Genomic DNA, 26971 nt, shown 5'->3' with positions numbered 1-26971 from the left:
CTGACTATAGAGAGCGCCCCTCCCTGTGCACTGACTATAGAGAGCGCCCCCCCTCTGTGCACTGACTATAGAGAGCGCCCCCTCTCTGTGCACTGACTATAGAGAGCGCCCCCTCTCTGTGCACTGACTATAGAGAGCGCCCCCTCTCTGTGCACTGACCATAGAGAGCGCCCCCTCTCTGTGCACTGACTATAGAGAGCGCCCCCCCTCTGTGCACTGACTATAGAGAGCGCCCCCTCTCTGTGCACTGACTATAGAGAGCGCCCCCTCTCTGTGCACTGACTATAGAGAGCGCCCCCTCTCTGTGCACTGACCATAGAGAGCGCCCCCTCTCTGTGCACTGACTATAGAGAGCGCCCCCTCTCTGTGCACTGACTATAGAGAGCGCCCCCTCTCTGTGCACTGACTATAGAGAGCGCCCCTCCCTGTGCACTGACTATAGAGAGCGCCCCCTCCCTGTGCACTGACTATAGAGAGCGCCCCCCTCTGTGCACTGACTAGAGAGCGCCCCCTCTCTGTGCACTGACTATAGAGAGCGCCCCCTCTCTGTGCACTGACTATAGAGAGCGCCCCCTCTCTGTGCACTGACTATAGAGAGCGCCCCCTCTGTGTGCACTGACTATAGAGAGCGCCCCCTGGTGCGGAGGCTGTATGAAGCTGCTATCAGCTGCTGGGTCCTCACCCCTGACCCCTTCAGTGCCACATATTGCGGCATTCAGCTGTCAGTGACGGGAGCTGCACTGTTGGATGGGGACACTGCCGGGTCCAGAACATTTTCCCTGACCGCAGTCGTCTCTGCAATCTTCTAATAGAGTCTGCAAGGTAAGACTGATTAATGTTATCCAATGGCACAGCAATGGCCAGTGTATGCTCTCTAGTGATTGCTGGTAATAGTTCCCTAGGGGGACATTAAAAGTGTCATATAAATAAGTTTTAATGATTTGACATAGTCCCTCCCCTAATAAAAAAAAGAAATAAAATAAAAGCACTATGGTTCTTAGAAAGTGAGGAGAAAAAAAAAGAAAATTGGCACTGGGTCCTTAGGGTGGTATTACACGGAACGATTATCGTTCAAAAAAACGTTAAATCGTTCGGATTTGAACGATAATCATTTTGTGTAATAGCAGGCAACGATTAAACGACCAACGAGAAATCGTTGATCGTTTAATAGGATCCGGACCTATTTTTATTGTTTGTTCGCTCATGTTCGCACATCGTTCGGTGGAATAAGAGTTCACAGCTGAAACGTTGGCAAAAGCGACGACTAAACGACCGCAAGAACGATCATAAATAACGATCATCGTTTCGTGTACTTGGGCGAACGATTTCGGGTGGTTTGCCTTAGCTGTCGTTTAAGATCGTTTATCGTTAATTGTCGGAAAATTGCTTGGTGTAATAGTACCCTTAGGGTAAAATCCCCTGTGTCTTTAAAGAGTTAAAGCAGGCATGGGCATGGAGGAACGTAATAAGCCAGCTCTGCTTACCTGTCTCTCTGCCTCCGCAGCGCTGCCTTACCTATCCGGGACCTCCGTCTGGCTGCTGATGGATTGGCGGAGATGGGTCCTGGATCCTCTGACACAGCACTGAACAAAGTAAGTAGTGCTTCTTTATTATGTTCCTCCCTACCTGCTTGCAAATTATTTCGCTAAACTTCTTGTTTAAGGGCCAGTTCATACGGAACACATTTATAATGTGATTGGAAAACAGATCCGGCAGTATGGCACACTACAGCATCCATTTTTTATCTGCTTTTTTTTCCTTGAAATGTGTACGATAAAGGGGTATTCCAGGGAAAATTAGGAGATTGCAGAGGGTCTGACCCCTGAACCCCTCTGGCGATCTCTGTATCGGAAAGCAGAGTACGCTGGAAGAGGAATGAATAGAGCTGCGGGTCACGTGCCGACCCTGAGCTCTATTATAACAGCCTCACAGAGCTGATGAAACAAGATGTCTACACTAAATTTCCACTCAGACCTATGTACATGACAATCTGACAATTTATTATGGAATATTGTAAAGAAACATGGGTACGTCTCCAATTCATCCCATTTTTATATAATCACAACCTTCACACCCGGTCTGCCCTCCGATAATCTTCCTTAGAGATTTAGTGCTACAAGATTCATTTCATAAATAGTTGAGATGGGAATGAGAAGAAAGATTGTCAAAACGGAACAAAAGGAACAGTGTTGGAAGTGAAACAAATTAGGAACGCCACGATTTCTCCTCCCAAAGCAGATTAAAGTGGTGGGAATGTACAACGATAAGCGGCAATCCTTCACAATACTGAGGAGCCGGAACACATGAGCTATTGACCGGCGACTCCACTTTTCTCTTATCTAACATACTAGGAGTTTTAGAACTTATATAAAAACTCCAACAGGATCAGAAAAAATGCAGCCAATAATGTGCTGTTTCCAACTGTATCTATATCATGGCCACATCGGTGTATATGAGCTCATAGAAGAGAAAAATGTGTAGATTTTTTTTTCCGAACTTGTATTGTAAATGAGTCTTGGTAAAAAAGATCAAGTAGCCAGTAAGCTAGACACAGTAGTCTGCTATTGGCTTCTATATCTGGGTGTATGCTTATACTGTAGCTCTCCACACACCCGAAATTAGAAATACATTAGCTGCTTTCTTCTGGGAACAGCACTGTACCTGACCCCAGTTTGTGGACGGTATTGCAGCTCAAATTCATTGATGTGAATACAGCTAAGTTGTAATACCGCACGTAACCTGGGCACAAGTGAGGCGCTGTTTTCAGAAGAAGGCAGGTTTTTCTAATACTGGATAACCCCTTTAAATTAAACAATTCCATTTTACTAGCGGAGAAATCTGTAAGTGGAAAAGGACAGAAAAAGCTTCATATGCCCCTCTAAAAAGTAAAAGCATACAGAGTTACAGTATATCTTTTTAGGAGTAATAACGCTACGTGTATGAGCCTGTGGTGAATCTACTTATTTATTTATCAGGTAAATGTATCTAGAGCTATTCCTTAAAGGGATAGTCTGGCCCGGACCCCTTTATTTCAAAATGCCCAGGGAAGGGGTGGGTGAAAAAATACCTTTCACTTTCGTCCCTGACTCCTGTCCGCATTGTGCCATTCCAGTCCCTGGACGCTTTCTGCTATTGTGGCGTGGCGGGTCTGCGGCAGTGCCTCTGAGTAGACTACTTCTTTAATATCTAATGGTGCGCTTACATGGACAGATTTGTGTAGCCAAAGCCAAGAATGGATTTGAGAAGAGGGGAAATCTCAGTCTTTCCTTTATGACCGGTTCCCTGTTTAGTCTTTTCCTGGCTTTGACTTCAAAGATCTGTCAGATAAATCCGTCTGTGTAAATGCACCATAAGAGTTAAAGCGGTCTCCCAATCACTTAGGCCCTCCTGCGGGTGTCATGGACATGAGTCTAGAGCCCCCGTAGTTTGTCATTTTGGACTAGTGTATTGACCTGAGCACATTCTTTGCAATGTTCTCGTAATTTTAATGGACATTTTTATCAGTAGTTTACTACAAATGCAGTAAGGCGAGGACGACATGTCTGCTTGTGCAATATAAAGATAATAATGTCCCATTACGGTATTGCATCCAATGATTGTCTATGATATAACATAGTAGTGACACAGGGTCGTGTGCGACTTCACCTGCTTGGGACTTCTCTACTATTTAGCTTTTTTTACAGCCAAACTGCAACTGTAACAAAATAGTGCCACCGACATAGAGATCCGTATTTCTTGTAAATCTGCAGAAAATGGCAAGGTGATCGTTATAAATCAACATGATCAGTAACATCTGCAAAAATGTGTTTCCTGTTTTTTTGCGGCATGGATTGTGGATTCCGTAAAACGATGGATAGTGTAAATACCCAATAGAAGTCAATGGGCCCTAAATTTGCAGATCTGCAATTACAGAAAACTTTACCGAACGAGTGAATAAGGCTTTAGGTGCAATATGCTGTTGGGGGCCGCAGACCGTCTAGCCCCAGCCTCACTGGTCTCTCAACATCACAACTTTTACAAATGTCACATCATAGCAATCTGCGTTCTATCTATTGGCTCATTAATATAACAAAACAGTGACTACTTCCTATTATGAACCTTTGGTGACCCTTGTAATAGGGAGACAGCATAATATTAGCAGCAAAATGAAGACTAAACAGTCCTATATATATGTGTGCATAGATAGATAGATAGGTCCATATGCAGGGAAGTCAATCCACTGTGTCTTCTCTATTATCAGTCGTCAGGATTAGACATTTGCATAGTGGATTAGCATTCACAATAGGACAGTAATGGAGCAGTTTCTGATCCACTGAGTTTATTTGCAAACACTGCTGACCATTTGTTTTAGTTTTAGAAAAGAACTTTGCTTGTGACCAATTTAGATGCTAATTGTTTGGTAAAGTTTAAGCTGTTTGAATGGCCTTTTGTTTGGTGTCCTCTCTAGGAAGGCTGCATTCACATTGGTTTGTGATCTAAATGGAAATTGATGGCCCTCTGATGGAAGTCTTATTTTTACAGGTGCCGTTTCCCCAAGGGTATGCCACTAATAGATTACAACAATATAGAAGTACCTTTAACCCCTTAAGGACAGAGCCTAAAATGGCCTAAATGACCAGGCCAATTTTCAGTTTAGCATTTTTGTTTTTTCCTCCTCGCCTTCTAATAGCCATATCGCTTTAATTTTTTATACAGATGTGGTAAGCTCAGCCTCGGGTTGTATACTAAAAAATAATAATCTATAATGGGTTTTGAGTGCACCACCTGGTTCTGCCCCCTATAGGACCTTAAAGAATATTGGTAGGCTCTCCAGAAAACTCCTTATATCTGCAAGTAGTAGTTATACATAGAATGAGAAAGTAATACAATCATACCTGTAGGTAGACATACATATTAAAATCCAATAAACATATAAATGAAAATAATAATAATAATAAAAAGGTGCGTATTTTAAAGCTTCTGTTCTAGTATTTCACTGCAGTTCAGGGCCCTTGCTTACCGTGTATCGCATGATGATATATGTAATAGTTTTTGCCATATGTAATTCTTATATAATGTTGTAGTCTTGCAAATATTGCATATGCTTCATATATTAGACAATGAAGAGTTACTCTATGAATGAGGTCTTATTCTTGCATTAGACACTTGACTGTTATTTCATTGGTGTAGAAAATGTTTTTTGCAGATATTGTATGGTGGAAAACCACCTCTCACCACTCCTCGTAGTTACACGGGCTCCAGATGATATGTTGTCTACCCAGTGGAGGCTATCTGCCTTCAATGATGTCCCAACATACACGGATGCCTGCGATGTGTCTGTGCTGGGATCATGCTCTGTCGAATGGCGTTCTCTCTGTCAGCACTCAAAGTTTGTACACATGGCCAGGCCTTGCAGGGGGCGTCCCCCTTTACTCTCTGATGGGATCTCGCCGTGTGGCCCAGTGCGATCAAGAATGGACGCGTGCACTATGATGGGAAATAGTAGGAGTGGCTTGTAGTGGGCAAATAGTTGAAAGTTGTATCACAGTCGCTTATATGTTCGGCACCAAACTGCAAACCCTTAGAGGTGTTTCCGGATGGTTCTGTGTATCCTTTCATCAGTAAAGAGTGTTCCAGTGTTTGTTATTCATAAGAAGCTAAGTTTAAAGCAACTCTGTACCCACAATCTGACCCCCCCCCCCAAACCACTTATACCTTCGGATAGCTGCTTTTAATCCAAGATCCGTCCTGTGGTCCGGTCGGCAGGTGATGCAGTTATTGTCATAAAAAATTACTTATAAAATTGCAGCTCTGTGCCCTACGGGAGTATCTGTGCCCTAACTTTGCACCACCCTCTCCGTCCCTCCTCCCCGCCCTCCTCATCATTAGGAATCCTCCAGGCAGATTGCCTCCTATTCACCACCTGTGTTACCTTAGCACATGGGCTGAATCGTTAAAGGGGTAGTGCGGCGCTAAAAAATTATTCACAGAATAACACACATTACAAAGTTATACAACTCTGTAATGTATGTTATGTCTGAATCGCCCCCTTCCCCGTGTCCCACCACCCCCACCCGTGTACCCGGAAGTGTGTGGTGCATTATATATTACCTGATCCGTGTCGAGGCCGTCCGCCATCTTGTGCCAAACGTCATCTTCGGACGGACGGCCGAATCGCTGCCGCCGTCCCCCCATCGCCGCGTCATAACTGTGCTTAGCCGCAATTTTTTTCTGTGTTCCAGATGGGGGAGTGGCTGCCTCTACTTGGTCGTGCACTCCACCTATCCCACCCAGGTGGTGTAATTACTTGTGCCGGTATAAGACGGATCTTGCATGCCCAGAGCATAGGCGTGTTTCATGCCATGGAGAGGCCATAGTACAGTGTAGGACTGCACCGCGTATGCGGCCAGCGCAACGTTGTGGGGTAGTTAACAACATTTTCAAATGGTAACCAAGAGCCTCATTATTTTTGTGGAAGTTTTTTTTTGGCATTTGGGGGGGGGGGGCTGCTTTTAACTATTTCCATGTCTGTAGTGGGTCTGTATCTTGCCATTGCGGTGAGCTGTTGCATTTTTTTGTGTTTTAAGGGGATATGTCGGTTGAGGGGGGGCTTGGTACTGGGGATCTCCCTAGTACTACTACTCCTATCATCTGCTCATACTATGAGCAGATGATGGAAGGAGTAGTAGTGTCTATCTTTCCCACTGCACCAGGGAGGGAGGAGGTAGTTAGATGCACCGGCACCTCTCTCCCTCCCTGCGGAGTGCCCTCCTTTTGGAGAGAAAGTGTCCTTGCTCCTCAAATTGTTCCATACACATAGTCCAATAATAAAGTGTAGTTTTTACCAGGGCTGTGGAGTCGGCTCTGACTCCTGAATTTTATCAGGACCGACTCAGACTTCCGACTCCTGCTCCTTCATATAAGGCTAGTCAGATACCAGGGGAGTTATTTATGACACAGACTTCTCCCTAATTTCCTACATGATCCTGGGGCGACTCCTGAGGGAATATATACTGTATATACAGCAGCTTCTCCTGTGTGTGCAGTAGATGCAGCCAGTCTCCAGCCTCCATGTCCTGAACTACTCACAACTAGACTAGATGGAGCAGGTGGTCTTTTCCTGCTGACAGTCTTCTATGTTTCTAACTAAATATTCACCAGACACACAGAAACACTAACACTGCCAGATCCCTGTGATACAGAGGGGTCAGCCATAGTGATATACAGGGGGGTCACACATAGTGATATAGAGAGAGGTCACACATAGTGATATAGAGGGGTCACACATAGTGATATAGAGAGGGGTCACACATAGTGATATACAGGGGGTCACACATAGTGATATACAGGGGGTCACACATAGTGATATACAGGGGGTCACACATAGTGATATACAGGGGGTCACACATAGTGATATATAGAGAGAGGTCACACAGTGATATAGAGAGAGGTCACACAGTGATATAGAGAGAGGTCACACATAGTGATATAGAGAGGTCACACATAGTGATATAGAGAGGTCACACATAGTGATATAGAGAGGTCACACATAGTGATATAGAGAGGGGTCACACATAGTGATATAGAGAGTGGTCACACATAGTGATTTAGGGAGAGGGGTCACACATAGTGATATAGAGAGGGGTCACACATAGTGATATAGGGAGGGGTCACATATAGTGATATAGAGAGGGGTCACACATAGTGATATAGAGAGGGGTCACACATAGTGATATAGAGAGGGGTCACACATAGTGATATAGAGAGGGGTCACACATAGTGATATAGAGAGGGGTCACACATAGTGATATAGAGAGGGGTCACACAGTGATATAGGGAGAGGGGTCACACATAGTGATATAGGGAGAGGGGTCACACATAGTGATATAGAGAGAGGGGTCACACATAGTGATATAGAGAGAGGGGGGGTCACACATAGTGATATAGGGAGAGGGGTCACACAGTGATATAGGGAGAGGGGTCACACATAGTGATATAGGGAGAGGGGTCACACATAGTGATATAGAGAGAGGGGGGGTCACACATAGTGATATAGAGAGGGGTCACACATAGGGATATAGGGAGAGGGGGGGGTCACACAGTGATATAGAGAGAGGTCACACATAGTGATATAGGGAGAGGGGTCACACATAGTGATATAGAGGGGTCACACATAGTGATATAGAGAGGGGTCACACATAGTGATATAGAGAGGGGTCACACATAGTGATATAGAGAGGGGTCACACATAGTGATATAGAGAGGGGTCACACATAGTGATATAGAGAGGGGTCACACATAGTGATATAGAGAGGGTCACACATAGTGATATAGAGGGGTCACACATAGTGATATAGGGAGGTCACACATAGTGATAGAGAGAGGTCACACATAGTGATATAGAGAGGGGTCACACATAGTGATATACAGGGGGTCACACATAGTGATATAGAGAGGGGGGGGTCACACATAGTGATATAGAGAGAGGTCACACATAGTGATATAGAGAGGGGTCACACATAGTGATATAGAGGGGTCACACATAGTGATATAGAGAGGGGGGGTCACACATAGTGATATAGAGGGGTCACACATAGTGATATAGAGAGGGGTCACATAGTGATATAGAGAGGGGTCACACATAGTGATATAGAGAGGTCACACATAGTGATATAGAGAGGTCACACATAGTGATATAGGGAGAGGGGTCACACATAGTGATATAGGGAGGGGTCACACATAGTGATATAGAGAGGGGTCACACATAGTGATATAGAGAGGGGTCACACATAGTGATATAGGGAGGGGTCACACATAGTGATATAGAGAGGGGTCACACATAGTGATATAGAGAGGGGTCACACATAGTGATATAGAGAGGGGTCACACATAGTGATATAGAGAGGGGTCACACATAGTGATATAGAGAGGGGTCACACATAGTGATATAGAGAGGGGTCACACATAGTGATATACAGGGGGTCACACATAGTGATATAGAGGGGTCACACAGTGATAGAGAGGGGTCACACATAGTGATATAGAGGGGTCACACATAGTGATATAGAGGGGTCACACATAGTGATATAGAGAGGGGTCACACATAGTGATATAGAAAGGGGGTCACACATAGTGATATAGAGAGAGGTCACACATAGTGATATAGAGGGGTCACACATAGTGATATAGAGGGGTCACACATAGTGATATAGAGGGGTCACACATAGTGATATAGAGGGGTCACACAGTGATAGAGAGGGGTCACACATAGTGATATAGGGAGGGGTCACACATAGTGATATAGAGAGGGGTCACACATAGTGATATAGAGAGGGGTCACACATAGTGATATAGAGAGGGGTCACACATAGTGATATAGAGGGGTCACACATAGTGATATAGAGAGGGGTCACACATAGTGATATAGAGAGGGGTCACACATAGTGATATAGAGGGGTCACACATAGTGATATAGAGGGGTCACACATAGTGATATAGAGGGGTCACACATAGTGATATAGAGGGGTCACACAGTGATAGAGAGGGGTCACACATAGTGATATAGGGAGGGGTCACACATAGTGATATAGAGAGGGGTCACACATAGTGATATAGAGGGGTCACACATAGTGATATAGAGAGGGGTCACACATAGTGATATAGAAAGGGGGTCACACATAGTGATATAGAGAGAGGTCACACATAGTGATATACAGGGGGTCACACATAGTGATATAGAGGGGTCACACATAGTGATATAGAGGGGTCACACATAGTGATATAGAGGGGTCACACAGTGATAGAGAGGGGTCACACATAGTGATATAGGGAGGGGTCACACATAGTGATATAGAGAGGGGTCACACATAGTGATATAGAGAGGGGTCACACATAGTGATATAGAGAGGGGTCACACATAGTGATATAGAGGGGTCACACATAGTGATATAGAGAGGGGTCACACATAGTGATATAGAGAGGGGTCACACATAGTGATATAGAGGGGTCACACATAGTGATATAGAGGGGTCACACATAGTGATATAGAGGGGTCACACATAGTGATATAGAGGGGTCACACAGTGATAGAGAGGGGTCACACATAGTGATATAGGGAGGGGTCACACATAGTGATATAGAGAGGGGTCACACATAGTGATATAGAGGGGTCACACATAGTGATATAGAGAGGGGTCACACATAGTGATATAGAAAGGGGGTCACACATAGTGATATAGAGAGAGGTCACACATAGTGATATACAGGGGGTCACACATAGTGATATAGAGAGGGGTCACACATAGTGATATAGAGGGGTCACACATAGTGATATAGAGGGGTCACACATAGTGATATAGAGGGGTCACACAGTGATAGAGAGGGGTCACACATAGTGATATAGGGAGGGGTCACACATAGTGATATAGAGAGGGGTCACACATAGTGATATAGAGAGGGGTCACACATAGTGATATAGAGAGGGGTCACACATAGTGATATAGAGAGGGGTCACACATAGTGATATAGAGAGGGGTCACACATAGTGATATAGAGAGGGGTCACACATAGTGATATAGAGAGGGGTCACACATAGTGATATAGAGAGGGGTCAAACATAGTGATATAGAGAGGGGTCACACATAGTGATATAGAGAGGGGTCACACATAGTGATATAGAGAGGGGTCACACATAGTGATATAGAGAGGGGTCACGCATAGTGATATAGAGAGAGGTCACACATAGTGATATAGAGAGAGGTCACACATAGTGATATAGAGAGGTCACACATAGTGATATAGAGAGGGGTCACACATAGTGATATATAGAGAGGGGTCACACATAGTGATATAGAGAGAGGTCACACATAGTGATATAGAGAGGGGTCACACATAGTGATATATAGAGAGGGGTCACACATAGTGATATAGAGAGGGGTCACACATAGTGATATAGAGAGGGGTCACACATAGTGATATAGAGAGGGGTCACACATAGTGATATAGAGGGGTCACACATAGTGATATAGAGAGAGGTCACACATAGTGATATAGAGGGGTCACACATAGTGATATAGAGAGGGGTCACACATAGTGATATAGAAAGGGGGTCACACATAGTGATATAGAGAGGGGTCACACATAGTGATATAGAGGGGTCACACATAGTGATATAGAGGGGTCACACAGTGATAGAGAGGGGTCACACATAGTGATATAGAGGGGTCACACATAGTGATATAGAGAGGTCACACATAGTGATATAGAGAGGGGTCACACATAGTGATATAGGGAGAGGGGTCACACATAGTGATATAGAGAGGGGTCACACATAGTGATATATAGAGGGGTCACACGTAGTGATATAGGGAGAGGGGTCACACATAGTGATATAGAGAGGGGTCACACATAGTGATATAGAGAGGGGTCACACATAGTGATATAGAGAGGGGTCACACATAGTGATATAGGGAGAGGGGTCACACATAGTGATATAGAGAGGGGTCACACATAGTGATATAGAGAGGGGTCACACATAGTGATATAGAGAGGTCACACATAGTGATATAGAGAGGTCACACATAGTGATATAGAGAGGGGTCACACATAGTGATATAGAGGGGGGTCACACATAGTGATATAGAGAGGTCACACATAGTGATATAGAGAGGTCACACATAGTGATATAGAGAGGGGTCACACATAGTGATATAGAGAGGTCACACATAGTGATATAGAGAGGTCACACATAGTGATATAGAGAGGGGTCACACATAGTGATATATAGAGAGGGGTCACACATAGTGATATAGAGAGGGGTCACACATAGTGATATAGAGAGAGGTCACACATAGTGATATAGGGAGGGGTCACACATAGTGATATAGAGGGGGGTCACACATAGTGATATAGAGAGGGGTCACACATAGTGATATACAGGGGGTCACACATAGTGATATAGAGAGGGGTCACACATAGTGATATAGAGAGGGGTCACATATAGTGATATATAGAGAGGGGTCACACATAGTGATATATAGAGAGGGGTCACACATAGTGATATAGAGAGGGGTCACATATAGTGATATATAGAGAGGGGTCACACATAGTGATATATAGAGGGGGGTCACACATAGTGATATATAGAGAGGGGTCACACATAGGAGATCTGTGCTGTTCTCTTCCTGGATCCTGGATGACTGTATATATGAGCAGCAGTGTAATATGGAGGAGAAGGAGGAGACATAAGTAATGTAGCTGTAACCTCTGTCCTCAGTGCCGGGTTTTCTCTCTGGGAGAAGATTGTGTGTTTTTCTTCAGTGTTCAATGGCTGCAGCTGTGTGTGTTTGTGTGTGTGTGCCCCCACAGTGACCTTCTATATCTCTATGTGTGACCCCTCTCTATATCACTATGTGTGACCCCTCTCTATATCACTATGTGTGACCCCTCTCTATATCACTATGTGTGACCCCTCTCTATATCACTATGTGTGACCCCTCTCTATATCACTATGTGTGACCCCTCTATATCACTATGTGTGACCCCTCTATATCACTGTGTGACCCCTCTATATCACTATGTGTGACCCCTCTCTATCTCACTATGTGACCCCCCTGTATATCACTATGTGTGACCCCTCTCTATCTCACTGTGTGACCCCTCTCTATATCACTATGTGTGACCCCTCTCTATATCACTGTGTGTGACCCCTCTCTATATCACTATGTGTGACCCCCCTCTATATCACTATGTGTGACCCCTCTCTATATCACTATGTGTGACCCCTCTCTATATCACTATGTGTGACCCCTCTCTATATCACTATGTGTGACCTCTCTATATCACTATGTGTGACCCCCTTTCTATATCACTATGTGTGACCCCTCTCTATATCACTATGTGTGACCTCTCTCTATATCACTATGTGTGACCTCTCTATATCACTATGTGTGACCCCTCTCTATATCACTATGTGTGACCTCTCTATATCACTATGTGTGACCCCCTTTCTATATCACTATGTGTGACCCCTCTCTATATCACTATGTGTGACCCCTCTATATCACTATGTGTGACCTCTCTATATCACTATGTGTGACCTCTCTATATCACTATGTGTGACCCCTCTCTATATCACTATGTGTGACCCCTCTCTATATCACTATGTGTGACCCCTCTCTATATCACTATGTGTGACCCCTCTCTATATCACTATGTGTGACCCCTCTCTATATCACTATGTGTGACCCCTCTATATCACTATGTGTGACCTCTCTCTATATCACTATGTGTGACCCCTCTCTATATCACTATGTGTGACCCCTCTATATATCACTATATGTGATCCCTCCCTATATCACTATGTGTGACCCCTCTCTATATCACTATGTGTGACCCCCCCCTCTCTATATCACTATGTGTGACCCCTCTCTATATATCACTATGTGTGACCCCTCTATATATCACTATGTGTGACCCCTCTCTATATATCACTATGTGTGACCCCTCTCTATATATCACTATGTGTGACCTCTCTCTATATCACTATGTGTGACCCCTCTCTATATCACTATGTGTGACCCCTCTCTATATCACTATGTGTGACCCCTCTATATATCACTATATGTGATCCCTCCCTATATCACTATGTGTGACCCCTCTATATCACTATGTGTGACCCCTCTCTATATCACTATGTGTGACCCCTCTCTATATATCACTATGTGTGACCCCTCTCTATATATCACTATGTGTGACCCCCCCCCTCTCTATATCACTATGTGTGACCCCTCTCTATATCACTGTGTGACCCCCCTCTATATCACTGTGTGACCCCTCTCTATATATCACTATGTGTGACCCCCCCCTCTCTATATCACTATGTGTGACCCCTCTCTATATCACTGTGTGACCTCTCTATATCACTGTGTGACCTCTCTATCACTATGTGTGACCCCTCTCTATATCACTATGTGTGACCTCTCTATATCACTATGTGTGACCCCTCTCTATATCACTATGTGTGACCCCTCTCTATATCACTATGTGTGACCCCTCTCTATATCACTATGTGTGACCCCTCTCTATATCACTGTGTGACCCCCCTCTATATCACTATGTGTGACCCCTCTATATCACTATGTCTGACCTCTATATCACTATGTGTGACCTCTCTCTATATCACTATGTGTGACCCCTCTCCCTATATCACTATGTGTGACCCCCTGTATATCACTATGTGTGACCCCTCTCCCTATATCACTATGTGTGACCCCCTGTATATCACTATGGCTGACCTGTATATTACAGGGATCTGGCAGTGTTAGTGTTTCTGTGTGTCTGGTGAATATTTAGTTAGAAACATAGAAGACTGTCAGCAGGAAAAGACCACCTGCTCCATCTAGTCTAGTTGTGAGTAGTTCAGGACATGGAGGCTGGAGACTGGCTGCATCTACTGCACACACAGGAGAAGCTGCTGTATATACAGTATATATTCCCTCAGGAGTCGCCCCAGGATCATGTAGGACATTAGGGAGCCAGTGTGATAAGTAACTCCCCTGGTATATAACCGGCCATTTATGAAGGAGCAGGAGTCTGAGTCGGTCCTTATAAAATTCAGGAGTCGGACTCAGAGTTGGAGTCGGAGCTGCGGCTTACCGACTCCACAGCCCTGGGTGCAGTAGTCCTCCAAGGGGCAGTCCAGGCACTGATAAGCAGTCTGGCACTGTACTGTCCATCGGAGAACCCTACATCAAATCCCACATAAGGTTAAAGGAAACCAAAAATCTCAAGTTCTGCATTCAGACCATATGGTTCTAATGTTTGGAATTCAAAAATATACTTGTCTGGACATTTGGCAAAGAAGTTGCCTCCCCTCCAATCAGTTTCTACTGTCTGGATTGTTCTTCTGCTATTATGTGCTTCCTTATAATGGGCCGATGGGTGGGTTTCATGTAGCCTCTTTTTATGTTATAGAAGTGTTCTGCAATTCTTTCTTTCAGACTCCTTGGGCTCTTCTAATATATTGTTTTTGACATGGCCACTGAATTACTTCTATAACATTTTCCATTAGAGTGCCTCTAATTTTATGTTCATAATTGTTGGTTGTACATATGACTTTTTTCTGTTTATCTTTGGAAGAGGGTTGTTTTGCAGTTGTTGCCCAATCTGCATAGAAAGAAGCCTGCTATATCAGGATAGATGGAATCTTGTACAGAACTAGGCTACTTTTTGATGGTGCGACTTGTAGTCCTAAATTCTCGGCTTTGGAGTAAATGATGGGTGGCTTTGGAGGAAGTAGTGGACCATGGGGGAGATTTATCAAAGGGTGTAAAATTTAGACTGGTGCAAACTGGTCACAGCAACCAATCACAGCTCAGCTTTCCTTTCACCAGAGCTTGAAGCTGAGCTGTGATTGGTTGCTGTGAGCAGTTTGCACCAGTCTAAATTTTACACCCTTTGATAAATCTCCCCCCAAGTATTTTGTCGTCAGTTAAATGATGCCAATCTTTCATCATCCTGTGTATGTGTCTATGACTGAAATTCAATGGTAGAATAATTTTTCTGTTTGTTCCATTATTTGTGTTCTTTCTTCTGTATGTGTTGGTTCTGTGACACATGAGTTTCTGTCTAGGGTACGTGTCTTTTCTATTGCTTTGTCTAGGATGTCTTCTGGATAGTGTTGTGCAAGAAACTGTTGTTTCCTTTTCAAATTTATCATCTTTTGTGCAGTTACGTTTCCTGAATTATCTGAAGGGAATATTAAGACGCCATTGTGGGAGGTGGCAGCTGTCAAATCTGATGTATCCGTTTTACGGTAGGTTTTACAACTTAGGGATGACCTTTGGGTTGTAATTTGCAAATCTAAAAATTCTATAGTTTGGTAACTGTGTTGTGATGTGAAAACTAGGTTAAAATTAGGATTTATGGACTCTACAAAAGTAGATTCTGATCCTTTCCAGAATATAATTATATCATCTATGTATTTTCTCCATAGCACCAGGTTTGCTCCCAGGTGGGGTAGGATGTGGTGTTCTTTCCAATATACCAATAAACCCCAGTCTATGTCCCCGGGGTCCTCTCTTATATCTCAGGGCAGTGTCCCCCCAGTCTATGTCCCCGTGGTCCTCTCTTATATCTCAGGGCAGTGTCCCCCCAGTCTATGTCCCCGGGGTCCTCTCTTATATCTCAGGGCAGTGTCCCCCCAGTCTATGTCCCCGGGGTCCTCTCTTATATCTCAGGGCAGTGTCCCCCCAGTCTATGTCCCCGGGGTCCTCTCTTATATCTCAGGGCAGTGTCCCCCCAGTCTATGTCCCCGTGGTCCTCTCTTATATCTCAGGGCAGTGTCCCAGTCTATGTCCCCGTGGTCCTCTCTTATATCTCAGGGCAGTGTCCCAGTCTATGTCCCCGGGGTCCTCTCTTATATCTCAGGGCAGTGTCCCAGTCTATGTCCCCGGGGTCCTCTCTTATATCTCAGGGCAGTGTCCTCCCAGTCTATGTCCCCGGGGTCCTCTCTTATATCTCAGGGCAGTGTCCCCCCAGTCTATGTCCCCGGGGTCCTCTCTTATATCTCAGGGCAGTGTCCCAGTCTATGTCCCCGGGGTCCTCTCTTATATCTCAGGGCAGTGTCTATGTCCCCGGGGTCCTCTCTTATATCTCAGGGCAGTGTCCCCCCAGTCTATGTCCCCGGGGTCCTCTCTTATATCTCAGGGCAGTGTCCCCCCAGTCTATGTCCCCGGGGTCCTCTCTTATATCTCATGGCAGTGTCCCCCCAGTCTATGTCCCCGGGGTCCTCTGTTATATCTCAGGGCAGTGTCCCAGTCTATGTCCCCGGGGTCCTCTCTTATATCTCAGGGCAGTGTCCCAGTCTATGTCCCCGGGGTCCTCTCTTATATCTCAGGGCAGTGTCCCAGCCTATATCCCCGGGGTCCTCTCTTATATCTCAGGGCAGTGTCCCAGTCTATGTCCCCGGGGTCCTCTCTTATATCTCAGGGCAGTGTCCCCCCAGTTTATGTCCCCGGGGTCCTCTCTTATATCTCAGGGCAGTGTCCCCCCAGTTTATGTCCCCGGGGTCCTCTCTTATATCTCAGGGCAGTGTCCCCCCAGTTTATGTCCCCGGGGTCCTCTCTTATACCTCAGGGCAGTGTCCCAGTCTATGTCCCCGGGGTCCTCTCTTATATCTCAGGGCAGTGTCCCCCCAGTCTATGTCCCCGGGGTCCTCTCTTATATCTCAGGGCAGTGTCCCCCCAGTCTATGCCCCCGGGGTCCTCTCTTATATCTCAGGGCAGTGTCCCCCCAGTCTATGTCCCCGGGGTCCTCTCTTATATCTCAGGGTAGTGTCCCCCCAGTCTATGTCCTCGGGGTCCTCCCTTATATCTCAGGGCAGTGTCCCCCCAGTCTATGTCCCCGGGGTCCTCTCTTATATCTCAGGGCAGTGTCCCCCCAGTCTATTTCCCCGGGGTCCTCTCTTATATCTCAGGGCAGTGTCCCAGTCTATGTCCCCGGGGTCCTCTCTTATATCTCAGGGCAGTGTCTATGTCCCCGGGGTCCTCTCTTATATCTCAGGGCAGTGTCCCCTCAGTCTATGTCCCCGGGGTCCTCTCTTATATCTCAGGGCAGTGTCCCCTCAGTCTATGTCCCCGGGGTCCTCTCTTATATCTCAGGGCAGTGTCCCAGTCTATGTCCCCGGGGTCCTCTCTTATATCTCAGGGCAGTGTCCCAGTCTATGTCCCCGGGGTTCTCTCTTATATCTCAGGGCAGTGTCTATGTCCCCGGGGTCCTCTCTTATATCTCAGGGCAGTGTCCCAGTCTATGTCCCCGTGGTCCTCTCTTATATCTCAGGGCAGTGTCCCAGTCTATGTCCCCGGGGTCCTCTCTTATATCTCAGGGCAGTGTCCCAGTCTATGTCCCCGGGGTCCTCTCTTATATCTCAGGGCTCTGTCCCAGTCTATGTCCCCGGGGTCCTCTCTTATATCTCATGGCAGTGTCCTCCCAGTCTATGTCCCCGGGGTCCTCTCTTATATCTCAGGGCAGTGTCCCCCCAGTCTATGTCCCCGGGGTCCTCTCTTATATCTCAGGGCAGTGTCCCCCCAGTCTATGTCCCCGGGGTCCTCTCTTATATCTCAGGGCAGTGTCCCCCCAGTCTATGTCCCCGGGGTCCTCTCTTATATCTCAGGGCAGTGTCCCAGTCTATGTCCCCGGGGTCCTCTCTTATATCTCAGGGCAGTGTCTATGTCCCCGGGGTCCTCTCTTATATCTCAGGGCAGTGTCCCAGTCTATGTCCCCGGGGTTCTCTCTTATATCTCAGGGCTCTGTCCCAGTCTATGTCCCCGGGGTCCTCTCTTATATCTCAGGGCAGTGTCCCCCCAGTCTATGTCCCCGGGGTCCTCTCTTATATCTCAGGGCTCTGTCCCAGTCTATGTCCCCGGGGTCCTCTCTTATATCTCAGGGCAGTGTCTATGTCCCCGGGGTCCTCTCTTATATCTCAGGGCAGTGTCCCCCCAGTCTATGTCCCCGGGGTCCTCTCTTATATCTCAGGGCAGTGTCCCCCCAGTCTATGTCCCCGGGGTCCTCTCTTATATCTCAGGGCAGTGTCCCCCCAGTCTATGTCCCCGGGGTCCTCTCTTATATCTCAGGGCAGTGTCCCAGTCTATGTCCCCGGGGTCCTCTCTTATATCTCAGGGCAGTGTCCCAGTCTATGTCCCCGGGGTTCTCTCTTATATCTCAGGGCAGTGTCTATGTCCCCGGGGTCCTCTCTTATATCTCAGGGCAGTGTCCCAGTCTATGTCCCCGGGGTCCTCTCTTATATCTCAGGGCAGTGTCCCCCCAGTCTATGTCCCCGGGGTCCTCTCTTATATCTCAGGGCAGTGTCCCCCCAGTCTATGTCCCCGGGGTCCTCTCTTATATCTCAGGGCAGTGTCCCCCCAGTCTATGTCCCCGGGGTCCTCTCTTATATCTCAGGGCTCTGTCCCAGTCTATGTCCCCGGGGTCCTCTCTTATATCTCAGGGCAGTGTCCTCCCAGTCTATGTCCCCGGGGTCCTCTCTTATATCTCAGGGCAGTGTCCCAGTCTATGTCCCCGGGGTCCTCTCTTATATCTCAGGGCAGTGTCTATGTCCCCGGGGTCCTCTCTTATATCTCAGGGCAGTGTCCCCCCAGTCTATGTCCCCGGGGTCCTCTCTTATATCTCAGGGCAGTGTCCCAGTCTATGTCCCCGGGGTTCTCTCTTATATCTCAGGGCTCTGTCCCAGTCTATGTCCCCGGGGTCCTCTCTTATATCTCAGGGCAGTGTCCCCCCAGTCTATGTCCCCGGGGTCCTCTCTTATATCTCAGGGCAGTGTCCCCCCAGTCTATGTCCCCGGGGTCCTCTCTTATATCTCAGGGCAGTGTCCCAGTCTATGTCCCCGGGGTCCTCTCTTATATCTCAGGGCAGTGTCCCAGTCTATGTCCCCGGGGTCCTCTCTTATATCTCAGGGCAGTGTCCCCCCAGTCTATGTCCCCGGGGTCCTCTCTTATATCTCAGGGCTCTGTCCCAGTCTATGTCCCCGGGGTCCTCTCTTATATCTCAGGGCAGTGTCCCCCCAGTCTATGTCCCCGGGGTCCTCTCTCATATCTCAGGGCAGTGTCCCCCCAGTCTATGTCCCCGGGGTCCTCTCTTATATCTCAGGGCAGTGTCCCCCCAGTCTATGTCCCCGGGGTCCTCTCTTATATCTCAGGGCAGTGTCCCCCCAGTCTATGTCCCCGGGGTCCTCTCTTATATCTCAGGGCAGTGTCCCCCCAGTCTATGTCCCCGGGGTCCTCTCTTATATCTCAGGGCAGTGTCCCCCCAGTCTATGTCCCCGGGGTCCTCTCTTATATCTCAGGGCAGTGTCCCCCCAGTCTATGTCCCCGGGGTCCTCTCTTATATCTCAGGGTAGTGTCCCCCCAGTCTATGTCCCCGGGGTCCTCTCTTATATCTCAGGGCTCTGTCCCAGTCTATGTCCCCGGGGTCCTCTCTTATATCTCAGGGCAGTGTCCCAGTCTATGTCCCCGGGGTCCTCTCTTATATCTCAGGGCAGTGTCCCCCCAGTCTATGTCCCCGGGGTCCTCTCTTATATCTCAGGGCTCTGTCCCAGTCTATGTCCCCGGGGTCCTCTCTTATATCTCAGGGCTCTGTCCCAGTCTATGTCCCCGGGGTCCTCTCTTATATCTCAGGGCAGTGTCCTCCCAGTCTATGTCCCCGGGGTCCTCTCTTATATCTCAGGGCAGTGTCCCAGTCTATGTCCCCGGGGTCCTCTCTTATATCTCAGGGCAGTGTCTATGTCCCCGGGGTCCTCTCTTATATCTCAGGGCAGTGTCCCCCCAGTCTATGTCCCCGGGGTCCTCTCTTATATCTCAGGGCAGTGTCCCAGTCTATGTCCCCGGGGTTCTCTCTTATATCTCAGGGCTCTGTCCCAGTCTATGTCCCCGGGGTCCTCTCTTATATCTCAGGGCAGTGTCCCCCCAGTCTATGTCCCCGGGGTCCTCTCTTATATCTCAGGGCAGTGTCCCCCCAGTCTATGTCCCCGGGGTCCTCTCTTATATCTCAGGGCTCTGTCCCAGTCTATGTCCCCGGGGTCCTCTCTTATATCTCAGGGCAGTGTCCCCCCAGTCTATGTCCCCGGGGTCCTCTCTTATATCTCAGGGCAGTGTCCCAGTCTATGTCCCCGGGGTCCTCTCTTATATCTCAGGGCAGTGTCCCAGTCTATGTCCCCGGGGTCCTCTCTTATATCTCAGGGCAGTGTCCCCCCAGTCTATGTCCCCGGGGTCCTCTCTTATATCTCAGGGCTCTGTCCCAGTCTATGTCCCCGGGGTCCTCTCTTATATCTCAGGGCAGTGTCCCCCCAGTCTATGTCCCCTGGGTCCTCTCTCATATCTCAGGGCAGTGTCCCCCCAGTCTATGTCCCCGGGGTCCTCTCTTATATCTCAGGGCAGTGTCCCCCCAGTCTATGTCCCCGGGGTCCTCTCTTATATCTCAGGGTAGTGTCCCCCCAGTCTATGTCCCCGGGGTCCTCTCTTATATCTCAGGGCTCTGTCCCAGTCTATGTCCCCGGGGTCCTCTCTTATATCTCAGGGCAGTGTCCCAGTCTATGTCCCCGGGGTCCTCTCTTATATCTCAGGGCAGTGTCCCCCCAGTCTATGTCCCCGGGGTCCTCTCTTATATCTCAGGGCTCTGTCCCAGTCTATGTCCCCGGGGTCCTCTCTTATATCTCAGGGCAGTGTCCCCCCAGTCTATGTCCCCGGGGTCCTCTCTTATATCTCAGGGCAGTGTCCCCCCAGTCAGGGCCGGCTCCAGCTTTTTGTGGGCCCTCGGGCGACAGAGCCTCGGCGGGCCCCTTTGAGGAGCAAATCATGGAGAGACAGGTGAGGAAAGATTTGCAGCAAAAGAAACATGCGGCTGCTGCATATCTTTCTCCTCCTGTATCTCCTGATCTCTCCTATATGCAGCCCCTGCTGTGTGTGTGTGTGTGTGTGTATATATATATACATGCGCACACACACAGAGCAGGAGCTGTATACAGGAGAACTAGCAGCACCAGCATGAATATGAATATATATATATATATATATATATATATAAACATGGTGAGACCCCTAGCTCTCCTATATACAGGTCCTGCAGTGATATACAGTGTGTATATACACACACACTGAACATCACTGCAGGACCTGTATATAGGAGAACTAGGGGTCTCACCATGTTTATATGATAGAGACAGAGAGAGAGAGAGAGAGACAGAGAGAGAGATAGATAGATAGATAGATAGATAGATAGATAGGAGATAGATAGGAGATATCTAGTTGTTTTGTGTATAGAGGTCCTGCTGTAACATATATATATCCTGCTCTAATAGATATATATATATTACAGCAGGACCTCTATACACAAAACAACTAGAAACCAGCACATACAGAACACTTAGTTTGCAGAGCCTACCTGCTGCCCTCTATCAGGTCAGGTGTCCGATCACATGACCCTTGACATCATCACAGGTCCTTCACACTCAAAGGTCCTTTCCTACTCGGCTGTAGGGAAGATTTGTGAAGGAAGACAGGTGCCCGGGGACCCCAGTATGTATCGGCGTGGCCCCTAACTGTCACATGCGGCCTCTAGGGGCCCAGTCCTCTCTGTTACTACACTTTTTTTTTTCTTTTTTACTAACAAAAAAATGTAGTAACAAACGGGAGTGGGCCCCTAGAGGAGCTGTGGGCCCCGGCATTTGCCCTAGTTAGCCGGGTGCTGACGCCGGCCCTGCCCCCAGTCTATGTCCCCGGGGTCCTCTCTTATATCTCAGTGCCTTGTCCCCCCAGTCTATGTCCCCTGGGTCCTCTCTTATATCTCAGGGCAGTGTCCCCCCAGTCTATGTCCCCGGGGTCCTCTCTTATATCTCAGGGCTCTGTCCCAGTCTATGTCCCCGGGGTCCTCTCTTATATCTCAGGGCAGTGTCCCCCCAGTCTATGTCCCCGGGGATCTTCTCCCTGTAGGGTTGGAGGATAATAGTTGATATGTGTCGGTATTTGACAATTGTCCTTTGAATTCTAATTTGTATTTTTCAGTATCTATGTTGACTGTCCCCCCTCCCCCCCCCCCCCCCACCCCCCCATTCCACAGAGTGACAGCAACAGATCGGTGTTATATGAGTTGTTTGTCTTTCAACATGTTGAAAGACAAACGACTACAACAATCAGCCGGCATTGTTCATGACGGCTGATTATTGTGTTCTATTACATGGGACGATTATTGTCCGAATACGGCCGATAATCGTTCTGTGTAATGGGGCCTTAGGTCTTTTAATGCTTTGAATTTTGTGAATGCTTTTATCCTATGGGGCTGTGTCAGGTGTCAGTTTTTGCGCCATGATGTATACTTTCTATTGGTACCTTGATTGCGCATATACGACTTTTTGATCGCTTTTTATTACAATCTTTCTGAATTTGATGCGACCAAAAATGCGCAACTTTGAGATTTTTTTTCGCCTACGCCTTTTACCGTGCGAGATCAGGAATGTGATTAATAGTTTGGGCGATTACGCACACAGCGATATGAAACATGTTTATTTATTTATTTTTATTTATAACATGGAAAAAGGGGGGTGATTAAAATTATAGTTAGGGGAGGGGATTTTTATTAATAACAGGTTTTTTTTTGTTACACTTTTACTAGAAGTCCCCCTGGGGTTAGGGTTATTACCCTCCTGGAGTTAGGGTTATTCCCTCTGGGGTTAGGGTTATTCCTCCCGAGGTTAGGGTTATTCCCCCTGGGGTTAGGGTTATTCCCCCCCTGGGGTTAGGGTTATTCCCCCTAAGCTAAGGGTTATTCCCCCCTGGGGTTAGGGTTATTCCCCCCTGGGGTTAGGGTTATTCCCCCTGGGGTTAGGGTTATTCCCCCCCTGGGGTTAGGGTTATTCCCCCTAAGCTAAGGGTTATTCCCCCCTGGGGTTAGGGTTATTCCCTCTGGGGTTAGGGTTATTCCTCCCGAGGTTAGGGTTATTCCCCCAGGGGTTAGGGTTATTCCCCCTAAGCTAAGGGTTATTCCCCCCTGGGGTTAGGGTTATTCCCTCTGGGGTTAGGGTTATTCCTCCCGAGGTTAGGGTTATTCCCCCCTGGGGTTAGGGTTATTCCTCCTGAGGTTAGGGTTATTCCCTCCTGGGGTTAGGGTTATTCCCCTTGAAGTTAGGGTTATTCCCCCATGGGGTGAGGGTTATTCCCCCCTATGGTTAGGGTTATTCCCCCTGGGGTTAGGGTTATTCCCTCTGGGGTTAGGGTTATTCCCCTTGGGGTTAGGGTTATTCCCCCCTGGGGTTAGGGTTATTCCCCCTGAGGTTAGGGTTTTTCCCCCCTAGGGTTAGGGTTATTCCCCCCTGGGGTTAAGATTATTCCCCCTGAGGTTAGGGTTATTCCCCCTGGGGTTAGGGTTATTCCCCCTGGGGTTAGGGTTATTCCCCCTGAGGTTAGGGTTTTTCCCCCTTGAAGTTAGGGTTATTCCCCCCTGGGGTTAGTGTTATTCCCCCCTGGGGTTAGGGTTATTCCCCCTGGGGTTAGGGTTATTCCCCCTGGGGTCAGGGTTATTCCCCCCCTGGGGTTAGGGTTATTTCCCCCGGGGGGACTTCTAGTATAAGTACACTGGTCTCTCATTGAGATCTATGCAGTGTAGTAATACTGCATAGATTGATGAGATTGGCACCCTATTGCTTTCGACTGCTGCAGCCGAAAGCAATAGAGTGCCGAGCCGGGATCAGCGCCATTACGGAGCAGACCCCGGCCCAGGTCAGAAGCAGGGATTGCCTCTCCACAATCGCATTGCGGGGGGCGATCCACCCACTAGGAACCAGGGAATAGGCTGCAGTTAGTATTCAGATACAGCTGTCAACTTAAAATCCCTGCTCTGCTCTGAACTCCCCTAGCGATGCCGCTTTGAATGCATGAGTGACGTCACTTGTGCACGAGAGCAATGGGGGAGGGAGCAACATCTTGTGGCTAGTGGCACAATTCCTGTGGCCACAGGAGTTGCTGGCAGGATGGGGAGCCAATGGCTCCTCACCCTGTCAACCAAAATCCTGAATTTCAGTTAAAGTACCCACATCCAGGAAGTTAGGAGGCTATTTGCAGCAAGTGATGTCAGCTCAGCGGGTTCAGACCACTACAGGACAGGGCCACCTAGCAGCTGCTATGGCGGTAGTTACGCCCCTGATTACAGGGTGAAATTGTCAGGAGGTGGGTGGCCGCACTAATTTAAACATTTGTGTGTCTGTTGTTTTCTGTTCTATTTGTCAGTATTAGCCCTTTTTTATGCAACACTTTTTAGTGTTGCATAAAGATGCAATCAGCCAACATTTGAAAATTTGCTCATTTATCAAGTTTTATGTGGGGAAATAATCTTTTGCAAATTCTTCTCAATTGTAATTGCTGAAAAGTTTTGTAACTTTGGGTTATTCCCCCTGGGGGACTTCTAGTATAAGTACACATGTCGATAGTGTGGCCTGTAATTGCAGACCTGCTCTACGAATGTGCAGCAGTGCTTTGCTGTTAATGGACCACGACATAGAAGAGAGGGATCTGTGCCCCATATACATGTATGTACCTGTGAACAGATCATTGAGTGATTGAGTGAGTGATGTTTTAAATGCAACTTCACCATTTTTCTGCAGATTTTTGAGCCATTTCAGTGGGGACCTTGCCTAAAAACCAGTGTAAACCTCAATTTAAGAGATGTGTTTGACACCCTGATACCCTACTCGCCTGCTGATCAGCTCTTCGATTCCTGCACTACAGTGAGAACAGTGCCAAAAGCATCTGGCTGTGATCCCTGTGTGGCGACAGTGCTGATGTACTGCAGCCTCAGCTCCTATTCACTTCAATAGGAGGGAGCGACTGATTCCAGTGCAGGCACCGAATGACTGATTCTCAGGAGAGCTGGGTGTCAGCACTATTGATAGCGGATTCTTAAGGTCCATTCTCACAGAAAGATTATCTGACAGATTATTTGCCAAAAATCTGAAGCCAAAGCCAGGAATGGATTTGAAAATCTCAGGCTTTCCTTTATGACCTGTTCTCTGTTTATAGTCTGTTTCTGGATTTGGCTTCAAATCTTTGGCAGATCTGTCAGGTTATCTTTCTGTGTAAATGGACCCTTAGGCTAGGCTTCTCCTAGAAAACTTCTTTAATAAAACATGTCAGCTACAACAGCCTTGTTTGATCTGCGTCCCATCCGGAAGTAGAAAGTTTCCTGGCAATATGTTTGGTAATTAGAATTAATTTACCTTTTGAAAAATTCTGCAATGAATGTTTGTAAGTGCTGTGGAATCAGTTGGCGCTATACAAATAAATATTGTTGTTATTGTTATTAGGTAGTAGATAGTCCACAGCACTCAGGATTATAACGTGGAAAAAGTTGTGTTTATTCCATCAAATCTTCAAAAACATGTGCAGCACACAATAATACCAGGAGCAACGTTTCAGCGAATTGACTTCGCCATTTTTAAGCACGGTATGTGAACATAGTAGTGGGTTTAAATACAAGTGTGAAAAAAATCTCAAAGTGATGATTGGTTCAAACAAAAGCACAACATGTGTTCAGAATCCTTGTGATACTAAAGTCCATTAACCCTTTCGGGTGAGTCCCTGTGTGATAAGGAGTAGTTCTCCAAAGAGTCCAACTCAAAACACCCTTAAAGTGTCAGTGTATACATAAGTGAAATTAGACTTGTAAATATTGAAGTCCATTCAAATTACATGAGATACAGGATTCATGGTCTGGATTAGTCATTTTAGCAGTAAGACAAGACCCATTCAAAAACATGCGATCCTCTGTTACTAATTATAAATAAGCTTCTCCCATATTCTGCACTTAATCCAAACTTGCAGTTTCTATGTGCAGTGCCAGATTGCCGTTATCCAATGTGAACAGACTCCTGGTTCAGCTTGGTTATCTTTGAGTCAGGAACCCGTGGAGAGACTCCACTCCCGAAATCCACTCCTCTGGTGGGTAAGGGGCCGGCTCAAACCGCGGGTTTGATGCCGCAGTGTGCACAGTGACTCACCCACTCCCGATTTCCAAGCCCCTCCAGGCGTTTCCTGCAACCTCGCATATCCATAGTCTGAACACCGGCCAAGCAGGGAGCAGAGAGTAAATGATTCTTAATCCAAGAGAGCAATTAGTACAGATCCGTCTTACAATTCATGACTATCCAGCCACCGCATAAGCTTGTTTCTGTAAAATATAATAAACAATTTATCAGTTATACAAAAAAGAAAGATATTTTATAATAATATATACATAGTTCCAAAACCCAATTCATGTTCAAACTTACTTTACACGGAACCTAAGTCCAATCACGGCAGGTGTGGGCAAACCTCTAGCCGATTAACACCACTGCACATATTTACTTTTTAAACATATTAGTATGTACTTTGTACTCTACATTGAGTCCAGCCAGACCCAATGCCTGTAGTTCATGTATCCACATCAATTCTCTCTT

The 26971-nt window shown here is 47.0% G+C and overlaps 1 protein-coding gene across 4 annotated transcripts in view; it reads left to right on the top strand.

Annotated features, from left to right (window-relative positions):
- Window positions 1-533: 533 nt before the first annotated feature.
- The window catches only part of LOC138797920 (lecithin retinol acyltransferase-like), a 99331-nt gene continuing 72893 nt past the window's right edge, over window positions 534-26971 (top strand). For 2 of the 4 annotated variants that reach the window (XR_011364016.1, XR_011364018.1), the window contains exons 1-4: window positions 534-822; window positions 1505-1592; window positions 15709-15797; window positions 25845-25980. The gene's annotated coding sequence lies outside the window, so the exon portion shown is untranslated. The remainder of the gene's footprint in view (window positions 823-1504; window positions 1593-15708; window positions 15798-25844; window positions 25981-26971) is intronic. The other 2 variants (XR_011364017.1, XR_011364020.1) reach the window with 2 other exon arrangements.

This window comes from Dendropsophus ebraccatus, chromosome 7 (assembly GCF_027789765.1).
Source record: "Dendropsophus ebraccatus isolate aDenEbr1 chromosome 7, aDenEbr1.pat, whole genome shotgun sequence".
In the NCBI taxonomy this organism is placed as follows: domain Eukaryota; kingdom Metazoa; phylum Chordata; class Amphibia; order Anura; family Hylidae; genus Dendropsophus; species Dendropsophus ebraccatus.
Note: the sequence above shows the minus strand (reverse complement) of the source record. Positions and strands in the feature narration are given on the sequence as shown.